This window comes from Neomonachus schauinslandi, chromosome 12, assembly GCF_002201575.2.
Source record: "Neomonachus schauinslandi chromosome 12, ASM220157v2, whole genome shotgun sequence".
NCBI lineage: Eukaryota > Metazoa > Chordata > Mammalia > Carnivora > Phocidae > Neomonachus > Neomonachus schauinslandi.
Genome location: NC_058414.1, coordinates 77,163,808 through 77,184,913, shown reverse-complemented (window position 1 = coordinate 77,184,913; position 21,106 = coordinate 77,163,808). Strand labels below are relative to the sequence as shown.

Sequence of the window (21,106 nt, the reverse complement as noted above, 5' to 3'; positions counted from 1 at the left end):
CCTGGGATCGAGTTCTGCATTGTGGGTCCCTGCTCTGTGGGGAGTCTGCTTCTCCCTTTATCCTCCCCCTACCGCGCCCCCGCTCGTGATCTCTCTCTCTTTCTCTCTCTCAAATAAATAAATAAAATCTTAAAAAAAAAAAGAAAAGAAAACTATTATTAGCCGGAGAAGAATACCGTAACTCGCTGGATCTGCAGTTTCAGTTCCCAGCCATCAACCGCGGTGCGGAAGCAGATGGAAGATCCTCCCGACGACTCGGCAGAAGGTCAAAAGAAGCCTAACTTTACGTCAGAATGCTACGTCATTACCTCGCTTAGTCTCGCGGAGGCATTCTATGATCTCGTTTCATCACGGGAAGGAGGGTGAGTACAGCATAATAAGATATTTTAAGAGAGCGAGACCACATTCACATAACTTTTATTACAGTCTGTTATGATTGTTCTATTTTATTATTACTTATTGTTGTTACTCTCTTACTGTGCCTAATTTATAAAATAAACTTTATCATAGGTGTGTATAGATAGGAAAAAGCATAGTATATATAGGGTTCAACACTATCCGGGCACCCACCAGGGGCCTTGGACTGTATCACCCACGGATAAGGGGGGAGTGCTGTACTGGCTTGTGTTTCTCTTCAGTTACCTAAGTAGATATATTTGGAACTAATCCCTGCAAAGATTTGGGAAATCAACATAGGAGAGTTGAGCAGAAGGAGACATCAAAACTAAACATGGGGATATCATTAGGAACCTTGTTTTCTTCCCTGAGGCCCCTAGCACCTGGTAGATTTCCAAAATCTTAGAAGAAAACAGATAATGACAGTAATATTTATCCTCTTGACTATTAACTCTGTGCTAAATATTCTGGCCTGCATTATCTTTAATCACTCCCAAACCCCACAAATTAGATATATCAGCCCCCCATTTTGCAGATGTTTGCCAAGGCTGCAAAAATTTAGCGTTATTCAGAATCGAAGAACTTGTGGTAGTGGAATTGAATAAAAAACTGAGTTTCTCTGGTTCCAGTGGGTGTGCTTTTTCCATAAACGTACCTTGAATTGTCAGTCATAGGAAGACATCTCTCTCAAGAAACAGTAGCAAAATACTTACTATATCACCTAGTGAGGACTTGTGGTCCAAACTGAATCAACAAGATTCCTGCTAGCTTTATATTCCAAAGAAACTGGTTCTTCATCGCGTTTATGCCTATACCTCTTCATATATGTATGTTTGACAAACTTAAATTTGAGGATTGATCAAGCACGTTTAGTAATGTGGAGAAAGGCCTATGGATAGATCCTTTTGTAGTTTGTAAACGTGATGATTGGGTGATTGGGTGTTCATGCCATTGTGTGGCATGTGCCTCCCTCAAACCTTGTTACCGCCAAAATGCCTAAAATGAAAATCAAAATGGAGAAATAGGTTATGCATAGTGAGTGTATCAGTCAGGATGGGCGAAGTTATACTACAGTAACAACAACAAAAAATTAAACTCTCCGTGACCAGACAAAAATTTATTTCTTGCACACCTGAAGCCAGTTTAGGGTTCAAGGGACTCTCCTGGGTATCTGCCTTGAATGTCGTTGTTTGACAATCCAGGGTGCTTTGAGCTTTTGGCAACTCCTCAACATGCATTTTCACAATTTCAGGGAAAGAGAGTGTGGTGGGTCTTGCACTGTCTATTTAAATATCTCCACACAGACATGACATGTATCACTTCACTTCCAGTCCATTGGCTCTCCAATGTGCCTAGGAGAAGAGAAACAAACAAGGATGAGTAATAGAGGTATCTCCTACACAGAGCAAAAATTGAAAAAGAGAAAGAGAATGGAGAGTATAACATAGAAAGAGAAAATCGATAGAGTATACTGTTTTATGATTGCATAATGGCTTGCTAATTGTTTTTTCTATCTTAGGCTCTGAATGTTAAAAATTATTCTATAGTCTTTCGGGGGAAAACATGTAAATCTCCACTGTTAAAGTTGAAACAGCTCACTAAATGTTATATACCCTCCACCACTCTTTGAGATGTTGCTCCATCCCTGAAGGCTTTTGTAGGAGGTTGAAGAGGTGGATGAGTAAGAGTAAAGAGACTGAATATGACAGCAGAGCAAATAGTTTGTATTACAAAAGCAAATCACTTCTCTGATTCTTTCCTACCTTTTTTTACCTTTGAAATGAAAAATGTTGATTCCATTTATATACTTTAATATCATGAAGGCATGAACTCTTGCTTGTATTTATAACAGCACTAGTCATTCTATCACTGCTTAGAAAATGAAAAATGATTTTACCACTTTAAACTTGAGCCCAATTTTTTTTCATTTTACAGTGAGAATATAGTTTTAAAGAGAACTGTTGCTGTAAATAAGAGCCTGAGGAAAGAACATGATCCTTCATCTCACTTGAGGGGCATCGTGTTCCTCTCTGTTGTACTACCCAGAGCTAATGTAGTCTAAGTGACATACAAATTGAATTGGCTTTCCAGATTTTCATATACTTGTAACAGGTTGTTGAAGAATATAGACTCACAGAGGTAAAAATATAAGAAACTTAAATTTTTTTTTTCACCAACTGTCCTCAATAGTTACTATGCTATAAATTACTTTTTCCATCTCTTATTGCATCTTTGTCAGAGTCTGTAAATTTTCCAGGCACTTTTGTTTATTAAAATTCCAATCAGGTCTACAGCATCAATATTGTATGAATTCAAAGCTGTTCTTCTCCAGAGATAAATTTGAGTAACTTGGTGGTTATATGTTCTTCTTACAGGATTCCTACTCCTAAAATCTTGTAAAAGTTCTGAATCCTCTGGGCTTGGGATACAGATCAGAGAAAAGTGGCAGATCTCTCTGCATTTGTCTGTGTGATGACATAATCCTCTTCTTATCATTTTGTTTTGGTTTTGGTTTTGTTTTTGTCACTTTTCTGACTGTCGTTGATTGGCTATCTATGCTTTATAGAGAATATTCAGTCTAACTCTTGATGGTTAGGCAAATATATGGATTCTTTTGAGCTTCTCCACTACAAAATTTTCTTTTGTGCATGGTCTAGAGTTGTCTCGCTTTTCCCCTTGAAAGCCCACAACCATTGGTCTACCTTCGTGGTTGGTTACCTTACTGTTCATCAGTGGGAATCTCTCTCAGGTGAAGTACTAGCAAGATAGCTGAAGTCCATTTACCTTCTGAATTGTCCATTCTGTCCCTAGGTGTGTTAAATGATGATAAGAATAGATGGTTCTCCAAGGATTTCCACATTCGAATCCCTGGGTTCTATGAATATGTCATATTACATGACAAAGGGAAATTAAGGTTGCAGATAGAATTAAGGTTGCTGATCCCAAATGACTTTAAATGAGAGATTATCTTGAATTATCGGGGGGAGGGATGGTGGGGATTCAGTGTAATCACAGAGGTCCTTAAGAATGGAAGAGGGAAGAACGTTGGGTCAGGGTGGTATGATACGAGGACTTGATGTTACTAGCTATGAAGATGGAAGAAGAAGCTTATGTGCCAGGGAATGTGAGTGACCTCTAGAAGCTGGAAAAGGCAAAGAAATGGATTCTTTCCTAGAGACGTCAGAGGCAGCTCTACTGACACCTTGACTCTAGTCCAGCGAGAACTGTGTCAGACTTCTAATCTACAGAACTATAAAATTGTGAATTAAAACTCTCAGTTAGTTTTAAGGCACTAAAGCTGTGGTTATTTTCCCAACTCAGGCAAAAGTACAGACTAGCAGTTCTACAGCCCAGGTAGATGTCTATACAGGGAACAAATTGCACTTTCCCTTCACACAAGCAGTGGTTTTCTTTTTATTTTTAAGTTTATTTTCTTCCTATAGTATACATAAATGGAGTAAATGTTTTACCAAGCTCTTTGCAAAAACACAGCAGCCTCTTGCCGTCAATACCCTCTACTGTTTCCTCCTTTACAGAGGCAACCAACTTTAATTCATTTAGCTATGTCTTTTGGTAGTCATTCCTCTAAATGACATGCTTATACTGCTACTTCTTGATCTTTCTATATCTGTTGATTTCCCCCAGTGGAAAACTTAACTACACTTTACCTACATCTTTGCCTACCATATGTAAACTTCCCTCCCTCCCATCATCCCAAGAGGGTTATGTTATAATTTTGTCTTAATCACTATTAAGAATTTACATTGTTATGGCCATGTAAATATTCACGTAGCATACTATGATTATTTTCTTGTGTAACACTTCATCATTTCTGGAATTAAAATTGTCTTTTCTGCTTATTTTTTTATTTTCCATGTACACATTTTACTTCCACCTCAAGTTTTTGCCAAATAATATAAATCCTCTACCAATACTTTTAGATACAACAGGTGTTCTATTTTTAGTATTTTTGGAGAAAACGCTAAATCTGGATTTTAATCCGGATCTCCTTTAATCTGGACTGGTCGTTTCTAGGTCCCTGCAAACCATTTCTCCTGGGATCTCCTTTCATTATCTTCCTGAGGATTCTTGTCTCCTCTGGCTTGTTGCCAGATCTGTTTCCAGTGTCCATTACTGAGAAAGTGTGTTCAGGAGGCAAATTTTGAGGATTTTGTCTATCTAAAAACATCTCTACCCTTGTCTTGAATTTATTTTGTTTGGGAGTGGAACTGAAAATAATTTTTGCTCAGAATTTTGAAGTAATTGCTCCATTTTCTTCCAGCCTTCAACAGTGTTGATGACAGGCTACTAAAGCCATTCATTTTTTTTAAAGTAATCTCTATACCCTATCCCCATCTCTCCCAAAGTTTAGACCCTTTCTGATTTTTCTTTTCTTTCTTTCTTTCTTTCTTTCTTTCTTTCTTTCTTTCTTTCTTTCTTTCTTTCTTTCTTTCTTCCTTCCTTTCTTTCTTTCTTCCTTTCCTTTCCTCCCTCCCTCCCTCCTTTTCTTTTTTCTTTCCTTCCTTCCTTCCTTTCTTCCTTCCTTCATTTCTTCTTCTTCTTCTTCTTCTTCTTCTTCTTTTTGAATTGGAAAATAATGTGTCTTCTCTTGGTGTGGATCTATTTTGAGTCCATTGTCTTGGCACTCAGATATTATAGTTTGCAAATTTTTATTCTTCTGTATGTAAAATATTTGAAGTATTTCTGATGATTTCCTCCCTTCCATTTTCTTCCATTCTTCTGAATTCTCGTTATTTGAGTATCGAATCTCCTAGACTGACAGTCTGTTATAGATTGAATATTTGTGTCTGCCCCAAAATTCATGTTATAACCTAATCCCCAATGTGATGGTATTTGGAGGTGGAGCCTTTAGGAGATGATTAGGTCATGGTGGTAGAGCCTTCATGGATGGAAATGGTGCCCTTTTAAGCTGTTGAAGAGACAAGAGCACCCTGTTTCCCCTTGTGAAGTTACAGTGAGAAGAAGGTTGTTCTGTGAACCAGGATGCTAGTCCTCAGTATACAGCGAACCTGCCAGTGCCCTGATCTTGGACTTCCCAGCCTCTCGAATTGTGGGAAATAAATTTCTGTTGCTTATAAGCCTTCCAGTCTATGGTATTTGTTATAGCAGTCCAAACAGACTAAGGCAATCTCTAAATTTTATTTTCTCTCTCCCCTCCCTCCCTCCCTTCCTTCCTCCCTCCCTTCCTTCCTTCCTCCCTCCCTCCCTTCCTTCCTTCCTTCCTTCCTTCCTTCCTTCCTTCCTTCCTTCCTTCCTTCCTTCCTTCCCTCCTTCTTTCTTTCCTTTCTTGAGAGATTTTGCTTTCAGGGAGTTCTCAACTCACTTCCAACTCACCTATTGAGTTTATTGTTTCTCTTCCTTATTTTTAATTCTCAAGGGCTCTTTTTGGTTTCTAAATATACTTTAAAAATAGCATCCTGTAATTGTTTCATGAATGCTGCATTTTACCATCTATTTTATCCTCTCCAGAGACCAAAACCTCCCATTATTTACCAGGTTGGAGAAGATAGAGTAACCTGAATATATGAAGTAAGTAAGGGGATCTAAGATTCTAACTTCTTCTTAAACAGACTTTCAGCCAATCTGCGATTTTAAAAACCATCTTTTCCATTACTTCCAAAGCATCTGGTGCTTCCAACTACTGGAGTGTTTTCAGGGATCAGCAATGCAAATTGGGTTGCTTATTGGCTTTCATCACTGCCAGTTTAGAATACAGCTCTCTCAGGGCTGGTAGATCCATTAACATTCATTCTGATTTTCAAATTCTGATTTTTCTCAATTTGTCTGCTTTTGCAATTGTTTTTTTCTCCTGTTTTCTTTGTTCTCATGGTATCATTCCTTTAAAAAAGTTCTGTAAACTATTGTTTAAGTAGGGTTTTTATAAGGATTAGGATAAAGATATATGTTTAGTTGACCATATTTAACATCTTTACTTGGAATGGCACCACACATCTTTATGAGCAGTTCACTTATAATCATCCTTCCAATTCTAATCACTTGACTTGGGGGTGAGGGAGGATAGTACAAAGAAAGAAAACCCTCTCAGCACAAACAGGACATTTCTTAGAGAATTGAGCAATCTCCACCATTCCCCAGTTGGTGATTTCTACATCCTCTTAGAAAATTGGTGTTAAGGGTCTCGTTCTAATTTTTTTGTTTTGTTTTAGAATTTTGCATTTAATTTTGGGTTTTGCACGTTAGCTAAAATTCTGAGATGACAGAGAAAATTCCACTCAATATCCTATTATATACTGAACTGGTTATTATTTCTTTCCTAAGAAGTCTTTTCTTCCCTAAGTTAAATTATAGAGTTGTTCTGAGTAATCAAGCCGTTGATAGTTATTTTGTTTGGGTATCTTTCACCTGTGCCTTTTGATTATCTCATATCTTTGGCCTTAAACATAAAAGTAAGAACAAATTTTTTGTTTTTGTGCTCTCACAAACTTATGCAAATCTTCAAATGTGATTTATTTGGGGCTAAGAATGCATATATCATCCTAAATGAAGATCGGATTAGGTGTATTTCATAACATATGATTTTGTGTGTTAAAGAGTGGAAGTATTGAATTAGGACTTGTAGGAAAAATCCTTGTATAAGACTTTCAATCAAATCAAATAGATCATACTTATTGTATTTTGAAGTATTTCATTTTTCTTTTCTTACCTTTTAAAAATATTTAATGGCTTAAGACAACTTTAATACTCATTCTAATCCCTTCAACATATACACATACATCATAAATTCTCAGGACATAAGGTTAAATGGTATCATAACTGTAAATCATTTCCCTTTTTAATGCTCTCTGATTCCATTTAAGGAACTCACCCTGGGACTGTATCTATTTCTAGCAATAATAATTTTTATTTGTTGTCATTGTTCTTTTATATTGTTCTTTTTTTTAAAGACTTTATTTATTTATTTGATAGAGAGAGATCACAAGCAGAGGGGAAGTGTAGAGGGAGAAGCAGACTCCCCACTAAGCAGGGAGCCTGACTTGGGACTCAGTCCCAAGACCCTGGGATCATGAACTGAGCTGAAGTCACGCTCAACCGACTGAACCACCCAGGTGCCCCTCTTTTATATTATTCTATTATTATGAAGTAAATCCAAATGTGAGTTTATTTCTCTAGGTGATGGAAAATAGGTTATTGATCTATTAATTTTTACACACCAGGGTTTCTTATTTTTTCGATTTTTTTTCCCCTTCTGACAGTGGTACTGCTAGATTTTCCTCAATGACAAGATTATCCAAAAGACAACTCCATTGCTTCTGTGCCTAGTACCTGGAGTTAATTTTCACCCTTCTTTTTGATCTTATAAGCTTACTGCAAGTGTGATGTTGGTTGAAGAAAGTTTTCCGCATCCTATATATCTTGCACATGCCTCTTGACAATATTTTACAATATCATTTTTTATAAAAATTTGAATAGGTTAGAACTGTTCTAATTCAATCATAGTAAAATAAAATAAAGTAAAATTGTACTGTACTGCCTTAAATTGATCTAGAGTGCTTACTTAGCGAGGTGAAGCTTCAATCTTTGTCAAAGGTGATGACTACATTTTGTAGGCCGCCAATCAGGTAAGAAACATAATGAGAGCAAGTGCCGGCTTTGCCTGGAATTGAGCCATCTTGCCCAAAGCAAAAGGGAAAAATGAACTCTAGCAGAGTAGTATCATTTAATGAAGGTTTTTCTTCATGTGCAGTAGCCAAGAGGTTATAGTTAAAGCCTGTTGTGGGTTTTGAGGTACAGAGACCCATCAGGAGTTTGCCATTTGCTTGCTGTGTGACCTTGGACAGATTACTTATCTAAAGCTCAGTTGCTTCTTTGGTAAAAAATTTTATATCTTACAGGATTCTTATGAGGACTCAGTGAGATAAAGTTTGTGAATGTCTTTTGTAAATCTAAAAATTCCATGGGAATCCAACTGGTATAATTGTTTAATGCTTTCTACAGTGCAAGGGTAGCATTTTAGGACTACTTAACACAGTGTGTGGTATAGCATATACTCAGTAAATAGTAGCTTTCTTTATCCAAGGAAGAAAGATAAGTGTCCCTTCAGTAATGAACAATTATAAGATACCAAAGAATTTCCAGCACAGCATAAACTTTTTTTTTGGGGGGGGGGGAAGACAATTACATGGCATATTCTAAAGTTTATACAGTCTAACTTTCCAAGGACTATCATTATTATAGAAAAAGAGTAACTATGCACATATGGTATATATGGCACAAGTGGCTTCCCTTTTTCATAGAAATAACACTAAATAAGCTAAAATTTACATGAGAAGTCAATAGCCTAGATGATCATGATAATAATAATGGTGAAATTTAACACTTTTTAGGGATATGAAAGAAACTTAGAAATCCCCTCTTCTATATTTCAATAAGCTGATATTACTCCGAGATCTCATATAAGTAACTAGTTATTTACTTAAATGACTAAGTTACTAAGCAATTTATTTAGTTGGTAATAAAACCAGAACTGAAACAGGAATCTGTTGATCCCTTAGTCCTCTTTCTACAATAGTAGGCTGTCAATTCTGTCATTTCTGATTTCATTCACTTGACAGGACTTTAGAATATATTAGTCACTGACAAACATTCTATTATTAAACATTGTTTTATTAAAATAATAATAAATATTTTTCCTGAACATGCTAGTTCTAGAAATTATGCTTCCTAAAAAGTGCCCATGGATGCTATACCTCTGCCTCATTGGCTCCTCCTCACCTGAGTAACTGCGCTGGAGAAAAACAATTGTTGATTTCCTCACAAGCAGTGGATCCTGTGGGTTACCTCCCTAGCACGTATTCTAACCCCTTGTAGCATGCGGAATCTGGAAAGCTGAAGACTACATTTCTCAGATTCACTCAAAGCGAGAATTACACTACCAGATAACCTGAGGGAGACCTCTTTGGAAGTGAGTGTGGGTAGGCACGCGGTCTTGCCCTTTACACTGGTGCTGATAGCAGCAAAGTGCCATAATTCTGGGACTGACATCTGTTTTAGAAGTTCCTCACTGCACAGATGCCTTATTGAATCAGAGGCAGCAGATTTTTATACGTTACAATCTAATATTCATAGCTATAATGTTTGCTTGATAGTTCATTAAATGACTAAATCATAATTTTATTAAAAATTTCCCCATTGTGGGTTATTAATTGACTTCTTCCAATTTTTACTATTATGAGTACTGTTGGAGTATAAGTCTGAATGCATAAAGTTATCTCCTGTAAAATTTTCACTCCTGAGGATAAATTAATGGATGCAAGATTATGAGCTGAAGGGCATGCTCACTTTTATAGAGTTTTATTCTGAAGAGATGCCTGTAAAGGGGCCTCTTCTGGGCAGAGGCACCGAAATCGATGTATGCACAAACTGGAAGAAATGTGATTTCACTTGAAACGAGGCAGCAATTGTTTTGTCCTGATTTTGTCCACATACCTACAGGCTGAGAAAACTCTTCCTTATGGAACTATGCCAGTCAAAAGTAGGGCTGGGAAGGATCGTGGAAGTTTAGGGAATCCTCCCTCTGGATGGAGTCAGAGTGGAGAAGAGAACTTCAACCTGACTTCTGTGCTGATCTTGAGAAGAAAAATTAGAATCTATAGTCATTTATTGAGGTAGATGCAGTTACTGTATAGCTATTTAAGGAATGTACAATTTTTATCCAATTACGAAAATGTTGAAAATTCCCATTTTAAATCATTAAACTTTGCCAATTTTCCTTAGTAATACTCACTAAAATAATTTGAATGAATAGGGATGCTTTGATGATTGGGAGCACCAAGGGAGGAAGTAGGGGACTATGCTACTTTTCAGAGCCATACTAGAAGAGTACAGCTTAATGGTGGGCCACTTGGTGAGCTGAGCTGGCTGGCCCCTTCTCATGTCTGAGCCTGGGATCTAGTGTCTCCGTCAAGGGTGTCTGGAGATTGAGAGCTCTTTTGTGTGAATAGCCAAATGGTACCTAAGTGGTATACCCAATGGGACTAAAATCCGTTAACAATATATATTTTTTTGCTTTGTTAACACTAGTGTTCTTAACTTAATGGTTGAGTTATTTTATGTCTATCTTCATGAGATTTCTTAGCAGAACAAAAATGTCTAAAGTAATATTTAGCACTAGGAACATAAATAAGTTCAATTGCAATGTATCTCTAACATAGGTAACACAAAATAAGACCCAGTAGCAGATAAAAAGCTATCAGATCGAAAAAAAAGTTTGCACAAGCATTTGTCAACTCAACTAAATGTGTTTATTAATCACCTGTTGTGTACATTGTGCTAGATACCCTGGAGATGGGAGGGGGGAAGGTAGGTACCAAGAAGCATGAGAGATGTCTGTCCTAGCCCTCAAGGAACTATCAAGCTCTAATTTAATGAATACTAGCCAGGTGGACATTAGGTGAAACATATATTGTGTATGCATGCATCTGTTGCAGTTTTGCTCTCTGTAAATATGGTGTGGAAGTGCTGAAGTCTCTAGTGCAAACATACACATATATGAGCAAATGACACTCTTCAGCTGTGTTTTTTTTTTTTTTTAAGATTTTATTTATTTATTTGGCAGAGAGGGAGAGACACAGCGAGAGAGGGAACACAAGCAGGGGGAGTGGGAGAGGGAGAAGCAGACTTCCTGCTGAGCAGGGAGCCCGATGCGGGGCTTGATCCCAGGCCCCTGGGATCATGATCTGAGCCAAAGGCAGACGCTTAATGACTGAGCCACCCAGGCGCCCCTTCAGCTATGGTTCTTATAATGTTTATGTTTAACATATTTTTTAGATGTTGTTATTGGATATACCCAAGAATGTGCTCTTTTTTTATTATGGAAATCGATTTTTGATTGAGAATTATGGGTACTCTGTTCTGTCTGATGTGTTGATTTTTCAAGCTGTCATGTAGGATAGGTGAGTTGCAAAATATAATGATGTATGCTTATGTTGTAGGTGAACAAGAACAAGTTTAAATGTGTGTTGAAATGATTTTAGAGAAATCGTTAATTGTCCTTCAGAGTAATCACTTAGGAGTCAAATCTAACAAAAGAATTGAATGTCATCCAGCTATTATATAAAACAAATGTAAACTTGATCATATATTACTGTGACATAGGATAACACTACATAATATAAGCATAAACATTTTTTGATAGTTAGATATGTAAGTTAGACTGTTACATAAACTGATAATATTTTCTTTATGTATCTTTCATGAATGTGAAAAATTTGGCAAAAAATATATAATAATCCTGCAATATACACTCAATCTCATAAATAAAGATAGGTCCAGATTTTTAATATATATTATCCTTAAGTAAGATACAGAGGAAACACTATGTACTTTAATTATATTTGTAGAGGAAACAATATTACCTAAAAATTTGGTTATTATATGTCACTATATTTTATACAGATGAGAAACCTCATATGGTAAAATTACATTTTTAGAAAATGGTTATTTTGTTTTACAAAATTTATTTGGGAAATTATCAATTAACTGTGTTAATTTGATATTCACTAAAATTTTTATTCTGGAACTGTTGTCTAAAATATCCATTGAAAATAAACATGCCCATCTGCAAAATATGCAGTATTCCTTTTAATTCATTTAATTGCTTTTTCTGACAAATATAATGAAATTTTAAACTATCCTTAATATAATATGTTTTATCACATAAGGCTTTGTTTTTTTAAGCAATATGATGAACTAAAAACAATACTTGAGGGGTGCCTGGGTGGCTCAGTCGTTAAGCGACTGCCTTTGGCTCAGGTCATGATCCAAGAATCCTGGGATCGAGCCCGCATCTGGCTCCTTGCTCAGCGGGAAGCCTGCTTCTCCCTCTCCCACTCCCCCTGCTTGTGTTCCCTCTCTCACTGTCTCTCTCTCTGTCAAATAAATAAATAAAATCTTTAAAAAGAAAAACAGTACTTGAGCAGGAATTGTATTACACCTGATATTAATTATCCCTACGGTTTCCAATTTATTTTTGGATTTATTATTATTGAGGCTTTAATTACTTATGATTAAAAATAGGATGAAGAAAACTAAATTTTAGTGGAGTCATCCTATGCTGAAAGTGCATTTTGTGGTTTGTGTCAATTATGACTTATACTGACTTGCTTTTGCTTTTGAGAAAAACTGAAGAACATGCCAAATATGGCAATAAATCAGTGTGGATTGGGCAATCATTGAATTTCAAAAGTCCTTTATACCTTCTGTATCAGCCTACGCAATCTCACAAAATGAGAAAGTAAGTCATTTTTCCATAATGTTGTGGTATTTTATGTCTTTAAACACAAAATTTGTACTCAAGTGACATTTTATTACTAAAGTAGAAATACCAGACTTTTAAAATTATTATAATATAGAGTAAAAAGAGGAGACATTGTTTATGACTCTATGCACAAATAGGAAGAAACGTAAATTATGCCCTGAGACTAGGGAATAGTTGTTTTGTCCTTATTCTTCCATGCACCTATAGGCTGAAAAGACTCCTCTTCCTGGAATGATACCAATCAAAAGTAGGGGCAGGAAGGATGGTGGAAATTTGGGAAACCCTTCATCTGGATGGAGTAAAAGTGGAGAACAAGTTGTGAAATGTTCTGTACCATTTGTATTAGCTATGTGTTGCTGCATAACAAATAACCCCAAAACCTAACAGCTTAAATCAACTAAAATAATTATCTCACATAGTTTCTGAGGATTAAGAATGTAAGAATGGCTTTGCTGGGTGGTTCTGGCTCAGGATCTCTCATGAGATTATAGTCAGACTGTTGGCTGAACTCCAGTCTTTGAAGACTTGAGTGGCATTGGTGGATCAGCTTCCAAGTTCATTCATATTGATGTGACAGGAGGCTTCATTTCCTCACCATGTGCTGCTATGTCTTCTATCAATGCAAATGATCTAAGATGGAGGCTGTAGGCTTTATACACTTCTGTCAGAATTGGCACACCTTCCCTTCTACCATAGTCTACTGGTCACACAAATGAACCCTAATAAAATGTGGGACATGACTACTTAAGGATGTGAATATTAGAAGCCAAAGTCATAGGGAGTCATCTTGGAAGGTGGCTACAATCACCTTCCACAACATCCTTCATTCCATCATTTATTTATGCATTCACTTATCTGTTAACATTTATTAAGCCTTTCTGTGTTCCACCAACTGTGTTAGATCTTGGAGATAACCAAGATAAACTTAGTTGCTACACACATGGAGACAAAGAAGTATCAGATATTTACAGTGATTAAAGCTATGTTAAGGAAGCCAACAGACTATCTCATACACTCTCATAGTATTTTGTATTTCCTTAACATAGCTCTTGTTCTTATTTGACTCCGCGAGTGCAGGGAGCATTCCTACCACAACGAGTATACTTCCTCTTCTCTGATGATTTTCACTTCCATTCCACCCTACTACATGCTCACTCCATGCATATCATGGAGCTTTTCTTCACCTAAAGCCTCTTCACCTTCAAAAATGCTAATTTAAATAATCCACTCTTTAATCACAATTGATATTTCCAACTTCCTTATTTAACTAATTGTACTGGGATTGTACTTAAACACTATTGTGATTTCTAGTCCATTTATCCCCGTACTTTCTTCCCATTTGTCAGACTTCTCCTGTCTCCACTTCCCCTTCTATACTCTTAATTTCTACAACCCATCATTTTAATTTTCCTGTTGCCAATATCCCAAATTCCCTTCCCCTTGTTTGACAAAACACCAAACTAGGATGAACCCAATTACCTATTTCTTTATTCCTTTAGGTGACAGCTAGAGCACTGTAAGAAGACTCCAAAACAGGGTATATGGATTTCATTATAAATTTATAATCATCAAATTCAAATGTATCCCAAGTATGCCAGAAATCTGATCTCATTTTCTAATTCAGCTTGTTCTTCCACTACACACTAGTCCATTCCTTTTCTACTCTCCTTAAATATCTGACCTGTCTCCACCCTTACACTCTCAGCTCTCAGCAGAAAACTTCTAAAGAGGTAATAGAAGCCACCATCTGGAGATGACTCAACTTCTCTGTACTATATTTCCAAATGTAATTCTAGTTGCACCCATTCTGTCTTCCATCTTTCTTCTTTTAGTCACTGGAGAAAAAGAAGCTTAAAATTTCAAAAGATAATGGGTATTTAGTGAAGGAAGAATCTGGAGGAGAAGAATTGGAAAACCTTTGACTTTAGGTAAAGATTAAGATGGTAGAATTTAAAGCTCTCGTTTTAAATTAGAGATGAGCAAATCTATTATTGAACCTAAGGGGTTACAACTACATAGGTTCTTCTGTGATGTTTTCATGGCACCTCACCCCACCTATTCCCTTCTTTCTCCTTTATCGCTGTGACTGTTTACAAGCTTATCTCCCTAGCCTCCTGCATCTCCCTATTGAGCAGAGGGCCCGATTGAGAAAGAATGACAATCCTTATAGTGACTCAAGCCCTTAGCAAGTACAACTTATGAAGCCAGGTTTTATGAGTGAGATAAAGCTGTAAAGGCCGTGGGAGGAGTCAAGCAAAATGATGCAGTTTGAGAAAATAGATTAAAAAAAAAATCCTAACTGTCTCCCCCAAAAATACCCAACAGTGCAATAAGAGAGAAATAAGTGGGGAAACAAGGAAATAAGTTGAATCATATATTAACAATTATTAAAGGTAAAGGCTTCAATTGTAGAAAGTTAGTAGATTCAAATGCTTGGTCTCTCAGGAACAAAACATTGTCCTCTATTCCAGTACGAGGGTTCCTCCCCTTCTACAGTGAAAGACCCATACAGATAATTGCTACAACTCTCCACACATGATTTCAAACATTGGAATCAGTTTCAAGAAATCTCATAGGTCTCATTTATTCTCTGGTTGTATGAATGACTTTATAGATGGTCTCCCCATAGGCCCAGGAGACACATGAAAGATAGATATTTGATGATTTATAGATATCTGTGGTGGTAAATGTGTTTTAATTTTTATTGCTTTTATTGTTCTTTCTTACCTTTGACTGAATCAGATGGGAAAACTCTAGTTGAGGGGAGCAGCCCTCTTTTATGTTCTGCTATTTGGGAATGGGTGCACATGGGTGCATGTGCAGGTGTATGTATGTGCTGGGGGAACAGGTCTGGTTACCTCTTCCTACCACATTTCTCCGACCATCCCCTCACTTTCAGGGTTTCTTCTATAAGACAGTTGGTCAATGTTAAAATATAGAGTTAGCAAAGACACAATATTAAGAACTATTAGGTCTACTTAAAAGTGAATTATAGTCACTAAAGGCTGATAAGATTCATAATTGGAAAAGGCATCATCATAGAGAAACAAGAGAAATAATGAAAAAAAAGTGGAAACCCTGGAGAAGTATTAAAATAAGACAAAATGGCAGCCTAATTAGTGAGTGTTCTTTGAAAAGAATTGAAATCCAGATCAGGTCTAATGAAGGCTCAGAGGCATCAAATTCTAAAAGGATTGATGTAGTGCTGGAGCACTTGGGTGGCTCAGTCGGTTAAGCATCTGACTCTTAATTTTGGCTCAGGTCATGATCTCAGGGTCATGAGATGGAGCCCCCTTCCTTGGGCTCCATGCTGGACGTAGAGCCTGCTTAAGATTCTCTCTTTCTCTCTCTCTCTGCCCCTACCCCCACTCTCTCTCTAAAAAAAAAAAAAAATTGATGTAGTGCCGGTTTTTATTATTCATGAAAGAAAGAGTGGTGTATTATAAATAGAGTATTTATGTTACAGGATTTTTGTTCCCTTAAAGCTTGTGGTTCTTCGTCATGCCACTTTGAAGAATGAAGAGGTAGGTCAGACGAAGAGTGGTGGGCAGCAAAGCAAAGTTTATTAAGCAATAGTACAAAGCTCCCAGAGAGGAAAGGGACCGAAGAGGATTGCTGTTTTGCCGTTCAAATCTAGGGGTTTTTATAAGCTCTTTCAATGAACTATCTTAAGCACTCGGAGCAAGGGCCCCCTGTGGATTGGCTGCTAAGGTATTCCAATCAGGGCTTTGATCATGCACCTGTCTACTTATTGGGTTATTGTTCACATGTTGATGGTCTTTTTGGGCTGACATCTGGAGACTAACTGCCTCAACTTGTGATAGAAGCCAATGTTTTATGGTTAAATGTTGTGTTTCAGGATGTTTTGCAAAAGTCACTTCTGCAGAGGCTGCTAGACAGGATGTTATTGTGGTCTTGTCTAAGCTGTAGAACAGAATGTTAGTGCAATTTTGTCTTAGCTGTCCTGGCTTTTTTGCTTTCTTGCTGGGGACCCTGGCCCTGAATACCTAAGTGTCCAATTAACCTCTAACATTTATTTGAATTATAAATGATGACACTTTGTAATGCTTGATTTTATTTTATTTTTTAAAGATTTATTGATTTACTTGGGGGGGGCAGGGAGGGAGAGAGAGGGAGAGGAAGAGAATCTCAAGCAGGATCTCTGCTGCGTGCAGAGCCCCTGCACAGGGCTTGATCCCACGACCCTGAGATCATGACCTGAGCCAAACTGACTATGCCACCCCGGGGCCCCTGCTTGATTTTATTTTTAACTGATTTTAGCTTTTCCCTGTATTATCAACATTTTGAATTCTGTAAATTTTGTTCTCTGTCAATAAATCCATAATCAGTGTTAAAAGATTTTTCATATACACAAAATTAATCATTTAGTAAGTAATAAATCATTTTAAAAACAACGTGAGTACAGTTTAAAAACTAAAAAAAAAAAAATACAGAGTTGAATTCAACGGAGACAGGTAAATTTCAGATGCCAAAATAAAAAGGGGTGGAGTGGGGGAGATCAAACAAAGCAATAAGCAGGTGCCAATACCAACATGACTTATGGGATTTGGAAAGTGGAGTTAGAATTTTAATTCTCATTTGGGTAAAAGAGATAGGGCCAAGGAAGAAGGTGAGGTGGGTAGTGAGAACTGACTTATTCTCTAAAACGCACAATTTCTAAAAACAGCCTGCTACTATCTCTTCCTTGTGACCAGGAGAGACCTCATGCATATTGTGTAGGATAAATCAGTGACCATTATTGAGTAGATTTTTTCTTTCCAGAGAAAAGGAAACTAGTCCAATTATATGGTCCTCATAGCAAGGGTAGATCTCAGTGTAAGGCCATATTTGTCCCATGAGAAAACCATTAAGTCCTTCCTTCCTTCTTCCCCCCATCCCTCCCTCCTTTCATTCTTATCATTTTTTCATTATTTTGCTCTTTTTCAGAATAGCACATATCCCTGATTGATGATAATTAAATCAATTCCTGTATGGCACAAGCTTGAACATAATTTTTGATTAAAATCAAATGTGGAGATAGTGACGTTTTATACCTAGCAGCTTAAGGAATAGCAGGAGTGGCCCCAGCAGAAGATTCAAAATCAGAAGGAAATTAATATAAAAATTGGTACAGGATTTATAAAAACCCTGGTGTATGGATATTTCCATAATTCAAGTTCTGTGAGATTCTCTCTCTCTCTCTTTCACACACACACACACTCAGACAGTTGTTTTGCTTACAGTTAAAAACTACACATACCATAAGAAGAACTACTATAGAGAGAGTTACCAAATTTTGAAAATAGGAGAACTTTTACCACAAGAACCAGAAATATGAGAACAATTAGAAATACCTTAAACATTATGCCAGTGTAGATTACAGGGAGCTTCCTGTGACTCCACCCACTAGGAACCAATCCTCCACCCACCAGATTAGGCTCCTGTATACTCATTTGTGGAGGTGTTACATGCTGTGGAAAGTGGGGGTGAGCTCTAGCAGTGTGGCTATGAACTTTGGCCAGAGTAAATCCAGAGTTTACTTAAGAAAACTGGCTAGATTTGTGGATGATTTTACTGTGGTACAGTCAGGTGACCCTGAAGTGATGGTCACAGTGATCAATGAAACAAAATCTTCACACTCTCTGTTCATGTTTTTGGTGGTTGACAATAGACAGAAAGCTACTGTAGCAGGTGGAATTCCCATATACTGTCTTAGAAGAGAGGTTGGTTTCTCTGACAAAGAAATGGTTACAAGTGAGTATTAGAGGGTTCAGTTAAGCATCTCTTTCCAGTTGACTAGTTTTATGAAACATAGTTCTTTTGTAATTTTTTGCAGCAGATGATATTAATGAACCTGGTGCTAGCAAACAATGGAGCTTTTGTAGCCCTCTTGTTATGAGATATTTCTTGGAATGGGTATTGTTGGAGTGATATAATTAGGAATGATTAATGGAGAATGTGTTAACATAATATAAACACACACACAAATGTCTTCTTTTTTTTTTTTTTTTCGTTTACTTCTCTTTTTTTATTCTTATGTTAATCCCCATACATTACATCATTAGTTTTAGATGAAGTGTTCCATGATTCATTGTTTGTGCATAACACCCAGTGCTCCATGCAGAATGTGCCCTCCTCAATACCCACCACCAGGCTAAACAATCCTCCCACCCCCCTCCCCTCTAGAACCCTGTTTGTTTTTCAGAGTCCATCGTCTCTCATGGTTCGTCTATCCCTCCGATTTCCCCCGCTTCATTCTTCTCCTCCCGCTACCTTCTTCTTCTTCTTTTTTTTTTTCTTAACATATATTGCATTATTTGTTTCAGAGGTACAGATCTGAGATTCAACAGTCTTGCACAATTCACAGCGCTTACCAGAGCACATACCCTCCCCAGTGTCTATCACCCAGTCACCCCATCCTTCCCACCCCACCCCCCACTCCAGCAACCCTCAGTTTGTTTCCTGAGATTAAGAATTCCTCATATCAGTGAGATCATATGATACATGTCTTTCTCTGTTTGACTTATTTCACTCAACATAATACCCTCCAGTTCCATCCACGTCGTTGCAAATGGCAAGATCTCATTCCTTTTGATGGCTGCATAATATTCCATTGTATATATATACCACATCTTCTTTATCCATTCATCTGTTGATGGACATCTTGGCTCTTTCCACAGTTTGGCTATTGTGGACATTGCTGCTATAAACATCGGGGAGCACGTACCCCTTCGGATCCCTACTTTTGTATCTTTGGGGTAAATACCCAGTAGTGCAATTGCTGGATCATATGGTAGCTCTATTTTCAACTTTTTGAGGAACCTCCATACAGTTTTCCAGAGTGGCTGCACCAGCTTGCATTCCCACCAACAGTGTAGGAGGGTTCCCCTTTCTCCGCATCCCCGCCAACATCTATCATTTCCTGACTTACTAATTTTAGCCATTCTGAATGGTGTGAGGTGGTATCTCATTGAGGTTTTGATTTGGATTTCCCTGATGCCAAGCGATATTGAGCACTTTTTCATGTGTCTGTTGGCCATTTGGATGTCTTCTTTGGAAACATGTCTGTTCATGTCTTCTGCCCATTTCTTGATTGGATTCTTTGTTCTTTGGGTGTTGAGTTTGATGAGTTCTTTATAGATTTTGGATACTAGCCCTTTATCTGATACGTCATTTGCAAATATCTTCTCCCATTCTGTCGGTTGTCTTTTGGTTTTGTTGACTGTTTCCTTTGCTTTGCAAAAGCTTTTTATCTTGATGAAGTCCCAATAGTTCATTTTTGCCCTTGCCTCCCTTGCCTTTGGCGATGTTTCTAGGAAGAAGTTGCTTCGGCTGAGGTCAAAGAGGTTGCTGCCTGTGTTCTCCTTTAGGATGTTGATGGACTCCTGTCTCACATTGAGGTCTTTCAACCATTTGGAGTCTATTTTTGTGTGTGGTATAAGGAAATGGTCCAGTTTCATTTTTCTGCATGTGGCTATCCAATTTTCCCAACACCATTTGTTGAAGAGACTGTCTTTGTTCCATTGGACATTCTTTCCTGCTTTGTCAAAGATGAGTTGACCATAGAGTTGAGGGTCCATTTCTGGGCTCTCTATTCTGTTCCATTGATCTATGTGTCTGTTTTTGTGCCAGTACCATGCTGTCTTGATGATGACAGCTTTGTAATAGAGCTGGAAGTCCAGAATTGTGATGCCGCCGGCTTTGCTTTTCTTTTTCAACATTCCTCTGGCTATGCGGGGTCTTTTCTGGTTCCATACAAATTTTAGGATTATTTGTTCCATTTCTTTGAAAAAAGTGGATGGTATTTTGATGGGGATTGCATTGAATGTGTCGATTGCTCTAGGTAGCATTGACATCTTCACAATATTTGTTCTTCCAATCCATGAGCATGGAACGTTTTTCCATTTCTTTGTGTCTTCCTCAACTTCTTTCATGAGTATTTTATAGTTTTCTGAGTACAGATCCTTTGTCTCTTTGGTTAGATTTATTCCTAGGTATCTTATGGTTTTGGGTGCAATTGTAAATGGGATCGACTCCTTAATTTCTCTTTCTTCTGTCTTGTTGTTGGTGTATAGGAATGCCACTGACTTCTGTGCATTGATTTTATATCCTGCCACTTGACTGAATTCCTGTATGAGTTCTAGCAGTTTTGGGGTGGAGTCTTTTGGGTTTTCCACATAAAGTATCATATCATCTGCAAAGAGTGAGAGTTTGACTTCTTCCTTGCCAATTTGGATGCCTTTGATTTCTTTTTGTTGTCTGATTGCTGTGGCTAGGACTTCCAATACTATGTTGAATAGCAGTGGTGATAGTGGACATCCCTGCCGCGTTCCTGACCTTAGGGGGAAAGCTCTCAGTTTTTCCCCATTGAGAATGATATTTGCTGTAGGTTTTTCATAGATGGCTTTTATG

At 37.5% G+C, this 21,106-nt stretch overlaps 1 non-coding gene across 1 annotated transcript; it reads left to right on the top strand.

The window, feature by feature from the left end:
* Positions 1-1,295: 1,295 nt before the first annotated feature.
* Positions 1,296-1,403, top strand: LOC123326446. Its single transcript, XR_006541105.1, has one exon. It is a non-coding gene; the product is annotated as a small nucleolar RNA U13 (small nucleolar RNA).
* Positions 1,404-21,106: the final 19,703 nt, after the last annotated feature.